General features: G+C 45.2%; 1 protein-coding gene across 6 annotated transcripts in view; it reads right to left on the reverse strand.

Annotated features, from left to right (window-relative positions):
- Positions 1–3,324, reverse strand: part of ARHGAP12 (Rho GTPase activating protein 12) — a 110,955-nt gene extending 107,631 nt beyond the window's left edge. For 5 of the 6 annotated variants that reach the window (XM_022580640.3, XM_089906360.1, XM_089906359.1 and 2 more), the window contains exon 1: positions 3,168–3,323. The gene's annotated coding sequence lies outside the window, so the exon portion shown is untranslated. Of the gene's footprint in view, positions 1–3,167 lie in introns of all 6 variants that reach the window. The other variant, XM_089906358.1, reaches the window with a different exon arrangement.
- Between the last annotated feature and the right edge of the window lie 11,161 nt (positions 3,325–14,485).

A 14,485-nucleotide genomic window follows, 5' to 3' on the forward strand; every position in this document is an offset into this window, starting at 1 on the left:
AATGTCCATTTCTAGCACGTTCCCAAGGGCTGCTGATAGGGCCAATGTGAACACACTGAGAACAGCACTGATCTGGATTCTAGACTCCAGGACCACGCTGCTCAACACAGCAGGCAGACGTGGTTCCTGAGCATGTGAAGTACGGCTAATCTAAACTGAGACGTGTGGAAGTGTCAAATACATATGGGGTTCTGAAGATGTCATGTAGACAAAAATGATAATAAAATTTATTTCATGGTTTCTTTTTAACTTTACCTATCATGTGAGCACTAAAAACTTGAGAATTACACAGGTGACTGGCATTACATTTCTATTGGACAGTAGCAGTCTGAAGTCCCGGCAGCATCGGTATCATCGGGGGCTTGTTAGAAGTTCAGGTAATTCCCATGCACAAAGAAATCTGAGAAGGAACAGATTATCAACAGGGGAAGGGTGCTTAGAGACATCAGTGTCTGGCAGTTCAGTTCAAATGAAAAGCTGCTCAACTGCAAACTGAAACTGCAAAATACTAAGTCAATATAATAAGAAAATGGCTGAATCACTGCAAAGCCATCCACAGATGAGGGTGTGGCACAATTAAAACAGTTAACAACTGAAGAAAAGAAGACACAAAGACAGTGGCCCAGCGGGTTCCTCAAAAGAAAATGATTTGAAAAGCATGATTTGAAGCACAATGATGCTATGTGGTACCATCCTGCCTTTTCACATCTGATTCATTCTACAAAGCAGTGCGTATTTGCAATTACGACTAAAATTGTTAAATATAAGATAAAATAAACGTTTAATTTCACTTTTCTCTCCCACTAGTATAAAACTGTACTGCCCATTTTAGGCAGATTTACCTTTAGCTGCTTTTTCCTAGTACCAATTTTCTCAGATAAGCAAAAACCAGTACTACCACTTAGTAATTTTACACATCACCACATTCACTGTTTGAATTGATTTAAACTGTTTATTACCCTTTTGTGCTCAGAAATGTCAACTGCATTACTTAAAGAACTTACATTCGTAAAACCCATTTTCTGTCAACCTATTAAAAAAACCACTCAGCAGATACTTTCTAATTAATGAAAGAAAAGCCAAATGACTGACTACAAATAACACGCTGCTTTTCTGCAGTATTTACATATTTTCACTTGTGCCTCACAACTAGTGCAGTAATTTGAAAAATCTAAAGGTATGTAAAATATTGACTATATATGGACAACTATTCTATAGAGGGCATCATATTGAGAATCAATGAAGGACTTCCCTGGTGGTGCAGGGGTTAAGAATATGCCTGCCAATGCAGGGGACACGGGTTCGAGCCCTGGTCCGGGAAGATCCCACATGCCGCAGAGCAACTAAGCCCGTGCGCCACAACTACTGAGCCTGAGCTCCAGAGTCCGCGAGCCACAACTACTGAGCCCGCGTGCTGCAACTACTGAAACCCACGCGCCTAGAGCCCGTGCTCCGCAACAAGAGAAGCCACTGCAACAAGAAGCCCACGTACCGCAACGAAGAGCAGCCCCCGCTCGCCGCAACTAGAGAAAGCCCGCGCGCAGCAATGAAGACCCAACGCAGCCAAAAATAAATTAATTAACTTTTAAAAAAGAATCAATGAGTTAGCAATCTTCTCCAACGTCTGTCGTTGATCAAGTATAAACAGAAACCTATCAGCCAGTACTGCGGCATGCGCACGTAATCTGGTACATTAGACTGTATTTAACTCATTTTTCCCCAGAGAGCCTCCCCAGAACAGCAGAGCTACTACCTGCAACCACGGGTCACACCTACATGCCCAGCTTCTCTGGCTCTTCGGGGTGCCCCACTCAGGGTCAAGTCTTCAGAGCCCGGCTCACTACTCTGGGCTCCCAAATCCCTGCTGTGAGACATTTCCAAGGCATTTTAAAAACAGATAAAAAGAAAGAGAAAATACTGGAGCCAGCAGCCAGACTGTCTACTGGGACCAAAAGATAGACAAAGATGCCCCATCCTGTAACGCACCCTCCCGCGGATCAGGAAAGAACACTGGATATGGACCAACATACACCTCCAGGCCTCCGTTTCCCAGCGTTTAAGTGGGAAAGAGGCGTGGCTAGGAACTGGACACTTGTTTTAACCACCTTTCACTGTAACATTCAAGAGTCTTTGAAGGTCTCGCCTTCGGACGCAGGGGGCAGAATCTGAACCCGAGCGACTCCTCATTCAAAGCTCGTTCCTCTCTACGTCACCTCCCCTTAGGAGCATCTGCGTAACTGCTCAATAAAGTCTACCTCATCGCGTCATGATTAACCATAAGGCAGCAGGACTGTTAACTGGCTCTACCGACCACACACACTCTACTTGGAAAGACATCAGAACTTTCATAAAGCCACGCTCTGAACATTTTTGTTTTCGCCTTCGCAAGTGCATTGAAAACTGCGGCTGCAGTCAGAAGGAAAACACCACACGCCTCGAGAACGCCAGGAGGCCGTGCCCTTCTCAGGGCTGATGACCCTGTGGCCTTTTCGTCTCAAAGGGTCTTCGGTACCTTCAGCCGCAACACGTCAAAGACAGTCATGCTTATAAGACAACCCACCACCCCCGAGGACAGTGCACAGCATTCTTTAAACTCAAGGACCCGGAGGAGATTCCTCGCAGAAGGGCTGGAAAGGAGCAAGAGCCCACCGAGCAGGGGCGGGGCACCTCTGAGGGCTGCAAGGCCCCGCGTGCCCAGTGCTGAGGTCAACAGCCCTCGAGGGGAGGCCCTGGGGGAGGGAGGTTGCAGCCCCGGCAGCGCTGGCGGAGCGGGCACGGCGGCGGCGGGAGGCCAGGAAGGAGGGCGGCACCGCCGGCCTTTTACACACGCACAAGCACACACACACACACACACAACCCAACACCCTCTTTCCTGGGGGCGGGGCGGGGCGGCGGGCACTGCCCTCTCACAGGAAGTCAGGACACCCGGGGGGCAGAGGAGCCGCAACTTCCAGCCATTTAAACCCCGTCGCCCCAGTCGGCCGACCGACCGGCAGCGGCCCCCGGCCCCGCGCCCCGACTCCGCCGGCCGCGCCCACGGCCGCACCTCTCGCACCCCAGCGCCGCCGCGCGCCCGCACACGCCTCCCCCAGCCCCGCAGCCCCGGCCCCGGGCGCCTTTGTGCAGCGCCGCCCCGACCTGCCCGCCCGCGGCCCGACCCCCCTCACCGAGGGCCCGGCGGCCCCGCGGGGGGCGGCTCCCTCCTGGCCCAGCTCGGCGGCGGCGGCGGCGGCGGCGGCGGCGGCGGGGCGCCCAGGCGAGCCCGAAGGGCGCTCACTCGGCGGCGGCCGCGGCCGGCGCGTCCCCGCAGGCTACCCTCCCGGTGAGACAGAGTTCCAGGGCACGTCGGAGCGCGCCGGCGCGGGGGCGGGGCGGGGCGCGGCGCGGCCACGTGACGGGGGCGGGGCGCGGCCACGTGACGGCCCGGCGGGCGCGGGGGGAACCGGCGGCACGGAGCCGGGAGGGGGAGGGGAGGCCGAGGGAGGGGCGCGGCCGGCGCGCGGAGCTGCGGGCGGAGGGGGGCGGAGGGGGGCGGAGGGGGGCGGTGGCGCCTTGTATATGCGTAGTGGGAGACGCTGAGGAAGCGCTCGTGGGGAAAACGTGGGACGGGCCCACGGGAGACGGCCCGAGCGCTGCGTGGCGGAAGTGGGACCCAGGGAAGGAGGGCCTGCCCCGTTCCTCGGCACACTGGGAGCGCTGCCGGCGTCGGTCAGCCGTTCCCGCGCCCGGAAATCCCGCGGGGAGGCTCGGGAAGAGTCCTCACGCGACCTCAGCGGGACGAAACGCAACTCTGGAGGCCCTGATCCCTGACCCGGTCCTTGCGAAGCTGTCCTTCGCCGGGGCCACCCGGGCAGAGTGCGGGGCCAGCGCGCACACTCCGCGGGCGGGCGGGCGGCGCCAGGGCGGCCTGACCAATCACCCCGCGCCCCGCCGTCCACCGGGCTGCAGTGTGCAGGCCCCGGGGGGCCACGGTGTCATTGCCCGAAGTCACCCCAGCTTTGCAGCGCTTGCAGGATGGCAGCACAGACTCCGGAAGTCAGAGGCGTGAAAAGGTTTCCCGTGGGGATACGGGGGCGGGAGTTGTGCTGGCCTGAGAATCGAGAGAGACCTGGCTTCTGCCATTGTCACTTCAGCCGTCTCGCTTCAGCTGTCAAAGGAGCATGTTGACAAGTCCGAAGGCTCCTTCTAAACTCTAAGATTCACCGACTGAGAAAACTAACTGATGTGTATTAGGACTGCAGAAACCATTCATTAGTAACCAGTTGTTGATCGTATCTATTATGGCCGGGATGAAATTTTAATAATACAAGAAAAAAGGCCAGGCTGTGATTCAAGAGCCACTCTCTGGAACTGGCTCTTTTCTATTCTTCACCTCATGCTTGAAGATGCCGTTGGATCTGGATCTAATGAGGGTCTAAAGCTGAAGGATATTCTTTCTCCTTTTAGAAAGAAAAGATACATAAGCCTGAAACCATACTATCTCTGCCAATACACTCGATACCCCCTTTCCTTGGCATCAACGGTCTTTTCTGTCTCCCTCAGTTTCTAACAAGTAACCTTTTCCATGCCCTTGTTCAGCAGACACAGTATTGCTGCTGTATGATTCTGACACTGTTTTCCATAAAATCCCTTGTGATCTCTTTGTAGAACCAAAACAGGAACAGACAGCAATAAGGAAACTGTGGCCTGATGGGAATGTGCTGATAACCGTATCTTCCCTACGCCCCAAGCCTGAGTTGGGCACCCTTGGTTCCAGCTAGAGATAGAACTAAACAGTTTGCTCATCCTTGCTGATCTGCCTGTAACCCCGCTTCCTATTTCACAACCTAATCTCAGATGCTACCACAATGCCCACAGCATGCTGATCACTACCGACAGCAGATGGAGTCAGATAAAAAGAGCTCTCGCCCAAGTGTGTTGTTTAAAAGGACCTGATGGAGAGCTATGAAATCATATGCAGCATTGCCTCTAGTTAGTTTTTAAATCACACTGGTAGCGTATGTCTGGCGCCAGGGCTCAGGATCGCAACGGATCATTTTCAGGATATTGACATTTAACTCGCTTCTTAAGAAGTAGCCTAGAGTTCCAAGATGTAAGCTCCACAAAGGCAGAGATTTGAGTTTGATTTGTTTAGATACGTGTGTCCAAAAGCCTAAAAGCACTTGGCATGCGGTAGATGCACAATAAATTTCTGTTGAATGTATTTTTGAGTGAAAATGTACTCTGTAAATTGCCAAATAAACTTGCCTTGCTTTCTTCCTTATTCTTTAATAGGTGACCCACTTTTCACTGTGCATTTCTGAATGAAATGAAAAAAAGCATAAAATTATAGCTGGCATCACTGCTTTGGCTAAAATATAGAGAAACAGGAATTTGGCAGCATCTATCAAAATTACAAATGCACGCCTACTCTGAACCTCCAGTTTCACTTCTAGGGATCTAGCCCACAGATGTAGTTCCACACATGAGAAATGATAAGGTATTTCTTATCCTTCACTGAGAGTAGCAAATGATTGGGAACAACCTAAATACATCCATCAACAAGACACTAGTTGAATTATGATATATCCATCCCTTTGAACACTATGTAGCTGTTAACATGTTTTAATATTAAGCTCGCCAAGATTTTCTGTTCAATGAAAAAAGCAGAAAAATGGAACAGAATAATGTATTGGCTTGTATGCATTAAACTGAGACAAAATAACGAGGTATGAGAAATCTGTGGATGGAAGGCATAGGTAGGACTTTTCACTGTGTTCATATTTAAACTTTTTGATAAACTGTGAGTGAGAAGGATTTATCTATACAAACAAATTAAAATGTTTAATTTAAAAATTTTCCGGTATCTTTGTTATTAAAACATTCAGGCTTCATCTATTTTATCAAAGTTTACCTGGTTAGAATAAGAATATCAGGTAAATTATTACACATACCAGGTAAACTTTTTTAAAACTTGAGTTATTTTCGTTAAGTTCAAATATCTGTTCCTTACTATAATAATTTAAGATCCAGTCACTACATTCGGTTTGAGGCTTAGTATACATCGTATCAAATATAGGTACATTTTCAAGAGTGCTTTATTTTTCTTAAAGTGGGGCCTTAAGTTTTAAAGACTTGGACCCTCTGTCTTAAACAATAAAATTAGAATTGTATGGACCATTTGTTCATCTCCTAATTAAGGTCGAGAAAAAACACCGAAGGCACGTGTTTCTGTGTGTATCTGTTCACTCACCCACTTTGTAATGTCAACTGCCTCCTGTTCCCACAGGTCACAGAGATGAAAGAAGGAAGTTAAAAAAAGAAAGTTTAACTCCATGGAAACTTTTTAAAAAATTCATTATTTAAGCCACTTTAAATGCATGAACAACCTTTAATATTTGCCACAGCTAGACAGTAGTGCAATGTTTCAATGTGAAACATAGCTAAGGTAGAAATAATATTTCTTTCTTTTTTTTTTTTTTTTTGGCTTCATCGGGTCTTCGCTGCTGTGCACGGGCTTTCTCTAGTTGCAGCGAGTGGGGGCTACTCTTCGTTGTGGTGCACAGGCTTCTCATTGCAGTGGTTTCTCTTGTTGCGGAGCACGGGCTCTAGGCGTGCGGGCTTCAGTAATTGTGGCACGCGGGCTCAGTAGTTGTGGCTCGTGGGCTTCAGTAGTTGTGGTGCACGGGCTTAGTTGCTCCGCGGCATGTGGGATCTTCCCGGACCAGGGCTCAAACCCGTGTCCCCTGAATTGGCAGGCAGATTCTTAACCACTGCGCCACCAGGGAAGTCCCAATATTTCTTGATTTAAAAATAAAACTACTTCCCTAACTTTGGGAACGAGGGAAGGATATCTGCTTTCACCACTTCCAGTCAACATTGTACTGGTGGTTCTAGCAAGTATCTGGTGATAAGTAAATTTGCAGATAACACTTTATATAAATTTATGTAATTTGGTACAGTAGATAAAACATCTAAACAAATCACTTTACTAAAATCCATATGATTGGTATATCAGGGCAGCTGGAAGGATTGAATGAGGTAAAACACCTAGCCCTTTTGGTACCACCTGACATTTGGTAGGTGGTCAGTAAAGGATAAAACTGAAGTTCTGTAGAGTTTTTTCAATTCTTAGTAAAAGAGTAATTTGTTATAAAGTCGTGAAAGACACACCTTTACAGATTTACGCAGGAGATGAAAGTATACCTCTTTCGAGAGTCATGGACATGTACACACTAACAAACGTAAGGTAGATAGCTAGTGGGAAGCAGCCGCATGGCACAGGGATATCGGTTCGGTGCTTTGTGACCGCCTGGAGGGGTGGGATAGGGAGGGTGGGAGAGAGGGAGACGCAAGAGGGAAGAGATATGGGGACATATGTATATGTATAACTGATTCACTTTGTTATAAAGCAGAAACTAACACACCATTGTAAAGCAATTATACCCCAATAAAGATGTTAAAAAAAGAAAAAGAAAGTATACCTCTTTCTTAATTTGGGTTCCTCCAGAAGCTGACCTTGAGGCAGAGATTAAAGTGCAAGATTATCTGGGAGGTGATGGAAGCACCAGTATTGGGAGTGAGGAAGTGAGATAGGGAGGAAGGCAATTAATCCAGGGTGCTGAATCCAGCCTGCAGGCAGTTGGAGGTAATCCCACTAGGGAAATTCTGGGAGCTGGAAAGAATAACCTCTCTTTCATTTTCAAATAAAACTGAGCAGCCCTAAGCTCAAATACATACTTGATTTTGTGGGATTTTCAAAACATATGTGCACATGGAGCTGGCCATCATAATCGAATTTTCCTGAAGATCCTGGATGTGCCCTCCAGCCACACAATAGCAGGAGCCTTGGCCACTTTTAGTTGAGCCTGTGACATTTACATTGCTTGCAGCCTTTGTACTTCCAATTCACCCTTATAATCTTGTATGATATTTGTTTGAGGACCTACTGTATAGCACAGGGAACTCTACTCAGTACTCTGGAATAACCTATATGGGAAAAGAATCTGAAAAAGAATCGATATAGGTATATGTATAACTGAATCACTTTGCTGTACACTTGAAACTACACAACTACACAACATTCTTTTTTTTTTTTAATTTATTTTTGGCTGTGTTGGGTCTTCGTTGCTGCGAGCAGGCTTTCTCTAGTTGCAGCGAGTGGGGGCTACTCTTCGTTGCGGTGCGCGGGCTTCTCATTGCGGCGGCTTCTCTTGTTGCGGAGCATGGGCTCTAGGCACGCGGGTTTCAGTAGTTGCAGCACGCGGGCTCAGTAGTTGTGGCTCTCGGGCTCTAGAGGGCAGGCTCAGTAGTTGTGGCGCACGGGCTTAGTTGCTCCGCGGCATGTGGATCTTCCCAGACCAGGGCTCGAACCCGTGTCCCCTGCATTGGCAGGTGGATTCTTAACCACTGCGCCACCAGGGAAGCCCTAACACAACATTCTAAATCAACTTAACTCCAATATAAAATAAAAATTTAAAAAAAAGAAATATCAAGAAAAAAGAAATTAATGTTTTTGTGCAGTCAGAATTATATTAAAAATATTAAAATGCACATTGTCATCTTTATTGCTACATAAAGTATAACTGTTTTGTTTCCCAGCATCAATCCAAATGTGATGATATGACTACAAAACTATAAGTCAGATCAACTACAAATCAGATATCTTGGCAATATAGACTATCCAAATAGCTGAGAACCAAAAAATAAGAAAAACAAAATGGTGAGTTGGCGCTAAGGTGGAACAGAGTTCATGCACAAAACTTTTACTTGATCCAAAATTCTGAGTTCAACAGGCTGGTTATTCTCCATCCCAACCACCATTCCCAGATGCATTCTCCACCCTTCTCTGTCCTGCTTTATGTCCTGGAGGCTAATCCCTTGGAATTGCATCACAACCAGGCTCTGACACAGGATAGAGGGTGGAAAGAGAGAAAGGTCAGGGTATTCATTCCTCTCTACTCCCTGCCTCGAAGGTTCTGGTGGAAAGGTAGCTGCTCACCTCCACAAATGCAGTTCCCTTAGGAAGCCTTTCTGTCATGGTTCCTGCTCTCTCCAGGCTCTGGAACACTAGTCTTTCCTCCTCCACCGAGCGACCCAGGCCCAGGAAGGGCTCCTGGCTGTACTGATGTCTGCAGGCCTCACCACCCGCTTATCAGTTCCCTTATCCCTGCCCCCATCTCTGGGAATAGTTCCATCGTTGAATCTGCTTCCATTGAATTCATTTAGCTGGACCTTTTCCTGAGAGGACTCTGGCTGATACATTTGGTTGTTTTCCTCACCAGCAACAGTTTAGAAATATAACAGGCCTGGGAGTTCCCTGGTGGCCTAGTGGTTAGGATTCTGGGCTTTCACTCCCGGGTTCAGTTCCTGGTCGGGGAACTGGGATCCCTCAAGCCGTGTGGGACAGCCAAAAAAAAAAAAAAAAAAGAAGAAGACAGAAACAAATATAACCGGCCTTTGGTAATATGTTGTGCCATTGAAATGAGAAGGATTCCAAAGAATACTTAAGCGAAAATAATAATAACCAACATCCTGAGGGCGAGTGAAATGAAAGGAGAAAACACTATATAAAAAGCAGGGGAATAAAAAAAGCAACTAGTGCTCAAGGTGTTTGGAAAACATTTAGTAAAGGCTTTTCGAGAACGCTCGAGGTCACTGATCTTTCATGATATTTATTTGGAGGACTCTAAATGCTCCTGAGTAGTTGAAGCTTCACAGCAATCCTCCTAAAAGATATTGTAAACCTCCCCAAAGGGAGGTTTTTTAGATAAAAATACAGGTTCGCTAGGAACCTCTACAGCTGCTTCTCTGCTCTCAGGAATGGCTCTAATTATCGGAATGGAGGAAGGAGATGGACAGAACTTCTTCCTACCGAAAACACAGTCTCAGGACTTCCCTGGTGGTCCGGTGGTTAAGAATCCGCCTTCCAATGCAGGGGACACGGGTTCGAGCCCTGGTCGGGGAACTAAGGTCCCACATGCTGCGGAGCAACTAAGCCTGCACACCGCAACTAAGCCTGCACACCACAACTAGAGAGAAGCCCACGGCCGCAACAAACACCCGATGCAGCCAAATAAATAAATAAATGTTAAAAACACAAGACAAAAAAACCCCACAAAAGCACATCTCCACCATCAGGTCCCTACATGTAACAATTTACATCATCAGCTCTGGCACAGGTAAAACCCATTACCACAAGATGCTCGCTAATGCTCTAGGTATTCAGATTTGTTTTCTCAAATTTCAGTTTCTATAACTTTAAGAAAATTGATTACACTTTTCATTTTTATTTCTACTCAGATACTACTCATTTTAATTTCCAAAAGTACAATAAGCACCATCATATGTCAATCACCATTCACTAGAAGGAATACATTTTAAGTAAAGAGATGAGTTGTATCCGAATACAGCTAGTTAAGAAAAAGGACATTACCGATTCTTTAGATCAACTCGGCCTAGTTATTGAAGCACTTGCAATGATTGAATTATTGAGGTTTTGAAAGGGGAAAACAATTCAACTTCCAGGGAACACTGCACTACATCTGTTGATATTATCATGACAGCATTTAGGTAGCTGTCATGGTAACCAGAATTTAATCTTCCATTAGTGTCTTGGAACACCCAGGCGCCCCAGGGAGCAAGGAGGATGATTCAGTGGGTGGCACACTCCTGTCCTTGTGAGTCAGGAAAATACCAAAGCCCTCACTCAGCGTTGTACAGTCACCCTTATATGAGACATAAAATGCAGCCACTGTGTTATCTGTGACACTTAACACAAGAGCAGGGTGTTGGCTTCATTACATATTCCTATAAAGTGTATTTTCATTGATTCTGAAGCAAATTCTCACATTGTGCCAATGGGCAGATTTTACTTTTCTTTTTGTCTTTTAGGCAAACATATATATTTTTTTAATGACATGCTGCAGTTGTGTTGTCTGTAGTTGTTTGTTTGTTTTTGGCTGCGCCTCCCATCTTGCAGGATCTTAGTTCCCCGACCAGGGATTGAACCCGGGCCTCAGCAGTGAAAGCGCCGAGTCCTAACTGCTGGACCTCCAGGGAATTCCTCTTTTTCTTTTTTTTAAACATATTTACAACATATTCTTCATTTTCATCTTTTGGGTGCAAGGTCAATAAGAGAGTAAAACAGCTCTTTTTGCTGCCTTACCAGTTTTGTATGAAAGCAAGAGACAAGATTGAAACTAATGGCTAAAATGAGGTATTTTTTGTCTTCATTTCCTGGTATAACATCACAGAATCTAAAATGGTCAGGACTACCAAATTCAAATCCAGAGTCGTGGTAAAGTCGCCATGCTTTGCATAGTATTCTGCAGTCTGTGGGATCAGAGTGAACCATCTAATGGATCCACACTGTGCAAAATTCAAAAGGTTTATTTTAACAAAAGCAATAAAAAAAGGCAAATCATATGGTTACTTCGAAAAATCACCAGAAAAGTTCTTGCCACGTAGGACTTTCTCACCATTTTTTTCAGTTTGATTGACACATTCATACTATTGCACGTGTGTGTATGCCTGCACAGACCAAGAGAGGAGAGAATTTTGTATATCTAAATATATATTGGACTTCCCCGGTGGCCCAGTGGTTAAGAATCCACCTTCCAATGCACGGGATGCGGGTTCGAGCCCTGGTCGGGGAACTAACGTCCCACATGCCACGGGGTGACTAAGCCCACACACCACAACTACTGAACCCACGTGCCACAACTAGAGAGAAGCCCGCGTGCCACAATGAAGAGCCTGTGCAGACAAATATATATATATATGTGTATATATATATATATATATAAAATCTTAATTAGGATGGAAAAAACATATATGATAGAAAGCACAAGTTATTTAATAGTTGAATGGACCTAGAGATTATCATAGTAAGTGAAGTTAAGTGAGAAAGAGAAAGACAAATACCATATGACATCACTTATATGTGGAATCTAAAATACGGCACAAATGAACCTATCTACAAAACAGAAACAGACTCATAGACATAGAGAACAGGCTTGTGGTTGCCAAGGGGGAGGGGGGAAGGGGAGGGATGGACTGGGAGTTTGGGGTTAGTAGGTGCAAACTATTACATTTAGAATGCATAAACAACAAGGCCCTACTGTAGAGCACAGGGAACTATATCCAATCTTCTGGGATAAACCATAATGGAAAAGAACATATATATATATAAAACTGAATCACTTGGCTGTACGGCAGAAATTAACACAACACTGTAAACCAACTACACTTCAATAAAAATTTTTTAAAGACCATAATGGATAAGAATATTAAAAAACAATGTATATATATGTATAAGTGAATCACTTTGCTGTACAGCAGAAATTAACCCAACATTGTAAATCACCTGTACTTCAATTTTAAAAAATAATAAAATAAAATTTTAAAGTTCTTTAATAGTTAAAGAAATTGGGAGAGAAAAAGAAAAAAACTCACTTGATTTGACAGCTGGTCTCGGCTCTCCATCTGAGCATTGGCACCACGTGTCTGAACTCTTGACCATCTGAGTGGATCTACTAATACATGTCCCATAGCATCACACAAATAAACCAGCTTGCTGCCTGTTCACCCAGTCTTTGATGAAGAAGACTCTCTGATGTACTGACACTCAGTTTCCTTATGGCAATCCGCATCATTCCTGTAGAGAGTCCACACACTTCTCCTTAAACAATGAGCTGAAAAGAAGGAGGTATTTTCTTAAATCACAAAGATTCCAGAGCCCTCTTCTGGAGTGGCTAACAAATTTATTTCTTCTTGTCCTAGTCAACCTGGTGGCATGAGATTGCGTTACCCTCTGCCAAACTGGTTCCACTTCATTTTGGTGACCTTCGTTCTCCTGGGTGTTTGCAGTCCCGCACAGGCTGATAGGGAAGGCTAGTGCCTTGCCAGTGGGAGTCTCAAAAGAAGCTTCAGTTTGATTAAACTCTGCTCTTTGATGCTTGTTTCTTAAAGTTAGACATATAATGTTTTACATTTACATAAATTCACATTCTGTTATCAGAAATCTTTATATCCATAATTTAGCCTGTGTGAAGTAATTATTTTTACTATGAACAGAAATTTAGCTCTGGTAGAATAAAAAGGGAGCTGGAAACAGAGTCTATCAAAGATGATAAGGAAATCAAATTGAATTCTTTACTTGACGCTTAGTAACTTTCTACACACTGGGGGAGGGGAAGGCAGTAGAAAGATTTCTTGAGGGAATTTAGGACTCCTAGATTAACATTCCAGCTCTGTTATTAATTAGCAGTGTCATTTTATACAAGTGTCATCTTGGATAATTCCTCTCACAGCCTCAGTTTCTTCCTCAGTCAACTGAGAGAGTTGGCTGGGATGATTCTAAGATCCGATTCATCCCCAATATTCCTTGATTCTCTTTATGACCTCAAGGTATTTGACAAAGAAAATCATTTTGGGGTCTTGACCTAAGTTTTAAAACAACATTACAATATAATAACATTTACTCTTCCTTTCAACCTCAAAATATTTTTCTTGTATAATGTAATCTTTAAAATACCCCTTGGATAAGAAGAGGAACTATTATTATCCCCATTTCCCAGATGGGGAAATTTGGGGAGTTCAGAGTCATTATCAACACTTGAGTCCCTTTTACTGGTCTTAAAGCGCTGTCATTGCTGATCGGAGGCTTTTCTTTTCTTTTTTTTTAATAAACTTATTTATTTATGGCTGCTTTGGGTCTTCGTTGCTGCACACGGGCTTTCTCTAGCTGCGGCGAGTGGGGGCTACTCTTCATTGCGGTACGCGGACTTATTGCGGTGGCTTCTCTTGTTGTGGAGCACGGGTTCTAGGCGCAAGGGCTTCAGTAGTTGTGGCATGTGGGCTCAGTAGTTGTGGCTCACAGGCTTAGTTGCTCCGTGGCATGTGGGATCTTCCCGGACCAGGACTCAAACCCATGACCCCTGCATTGGCAGGCGGATTCTTAACAACTGAGCCATCAGGGAAGCCCGGAGGCATACTTTTTGAGCCTGGCTCTCAGTAGTCACCAGGTCAAGGTGAGAATAAATAGCTCAGCTCCTGGTCCATCACTGCAAAGCCAAGGAGTCTGTATTTAAATCCCTGTCTTGTACTTGCTCTAGTTGCATCCAGGGAAGAAAAATACAAGGAAATGCCAGGCTTTCAGGAAGTGGTTACAAAATAAAGGATGCTACTCCAAGTTAAATTAAATAACATCTAAGTCATTTAAAGATCTACTTGGAATGGTGACCCTGTGGAACCACCATGACTTCACAGTGACTCACGCTGAGACATGTTCCTGGTGTTATTATAATATATATAACATGATATTTGAAAATGTGTAGAATGCAGTATTAAAATGAGAACTGGGTTTAGCGAAGGAAAAGAGCCTTTGCATCACGGTAACATGAACTTTCATTTCCCTGGTATAGCAAAGAAAATGTATCATTTATCTTTCCTACTCTTCCCAGTTTCCCCTTCACTCACTGTTCAGATGCTGAGTCTGAAATGA

Source organism: Delphinapterus leucas, chromosome 2, assembly GCF_059928025.1.
Source record: "Delphinapterus leucas isolate spDelLeu-1000000601 "Yukka" chromosome 2, BTC_Dleu_Yukka2, whole genome shotgun sequence".
Lineage (NCBI taxonomy): Eukaryota > Metazoa > Chordata > Mammalia > Artiodactyla > Monodontidae > Delphinapterus > Delphinapterus leucas.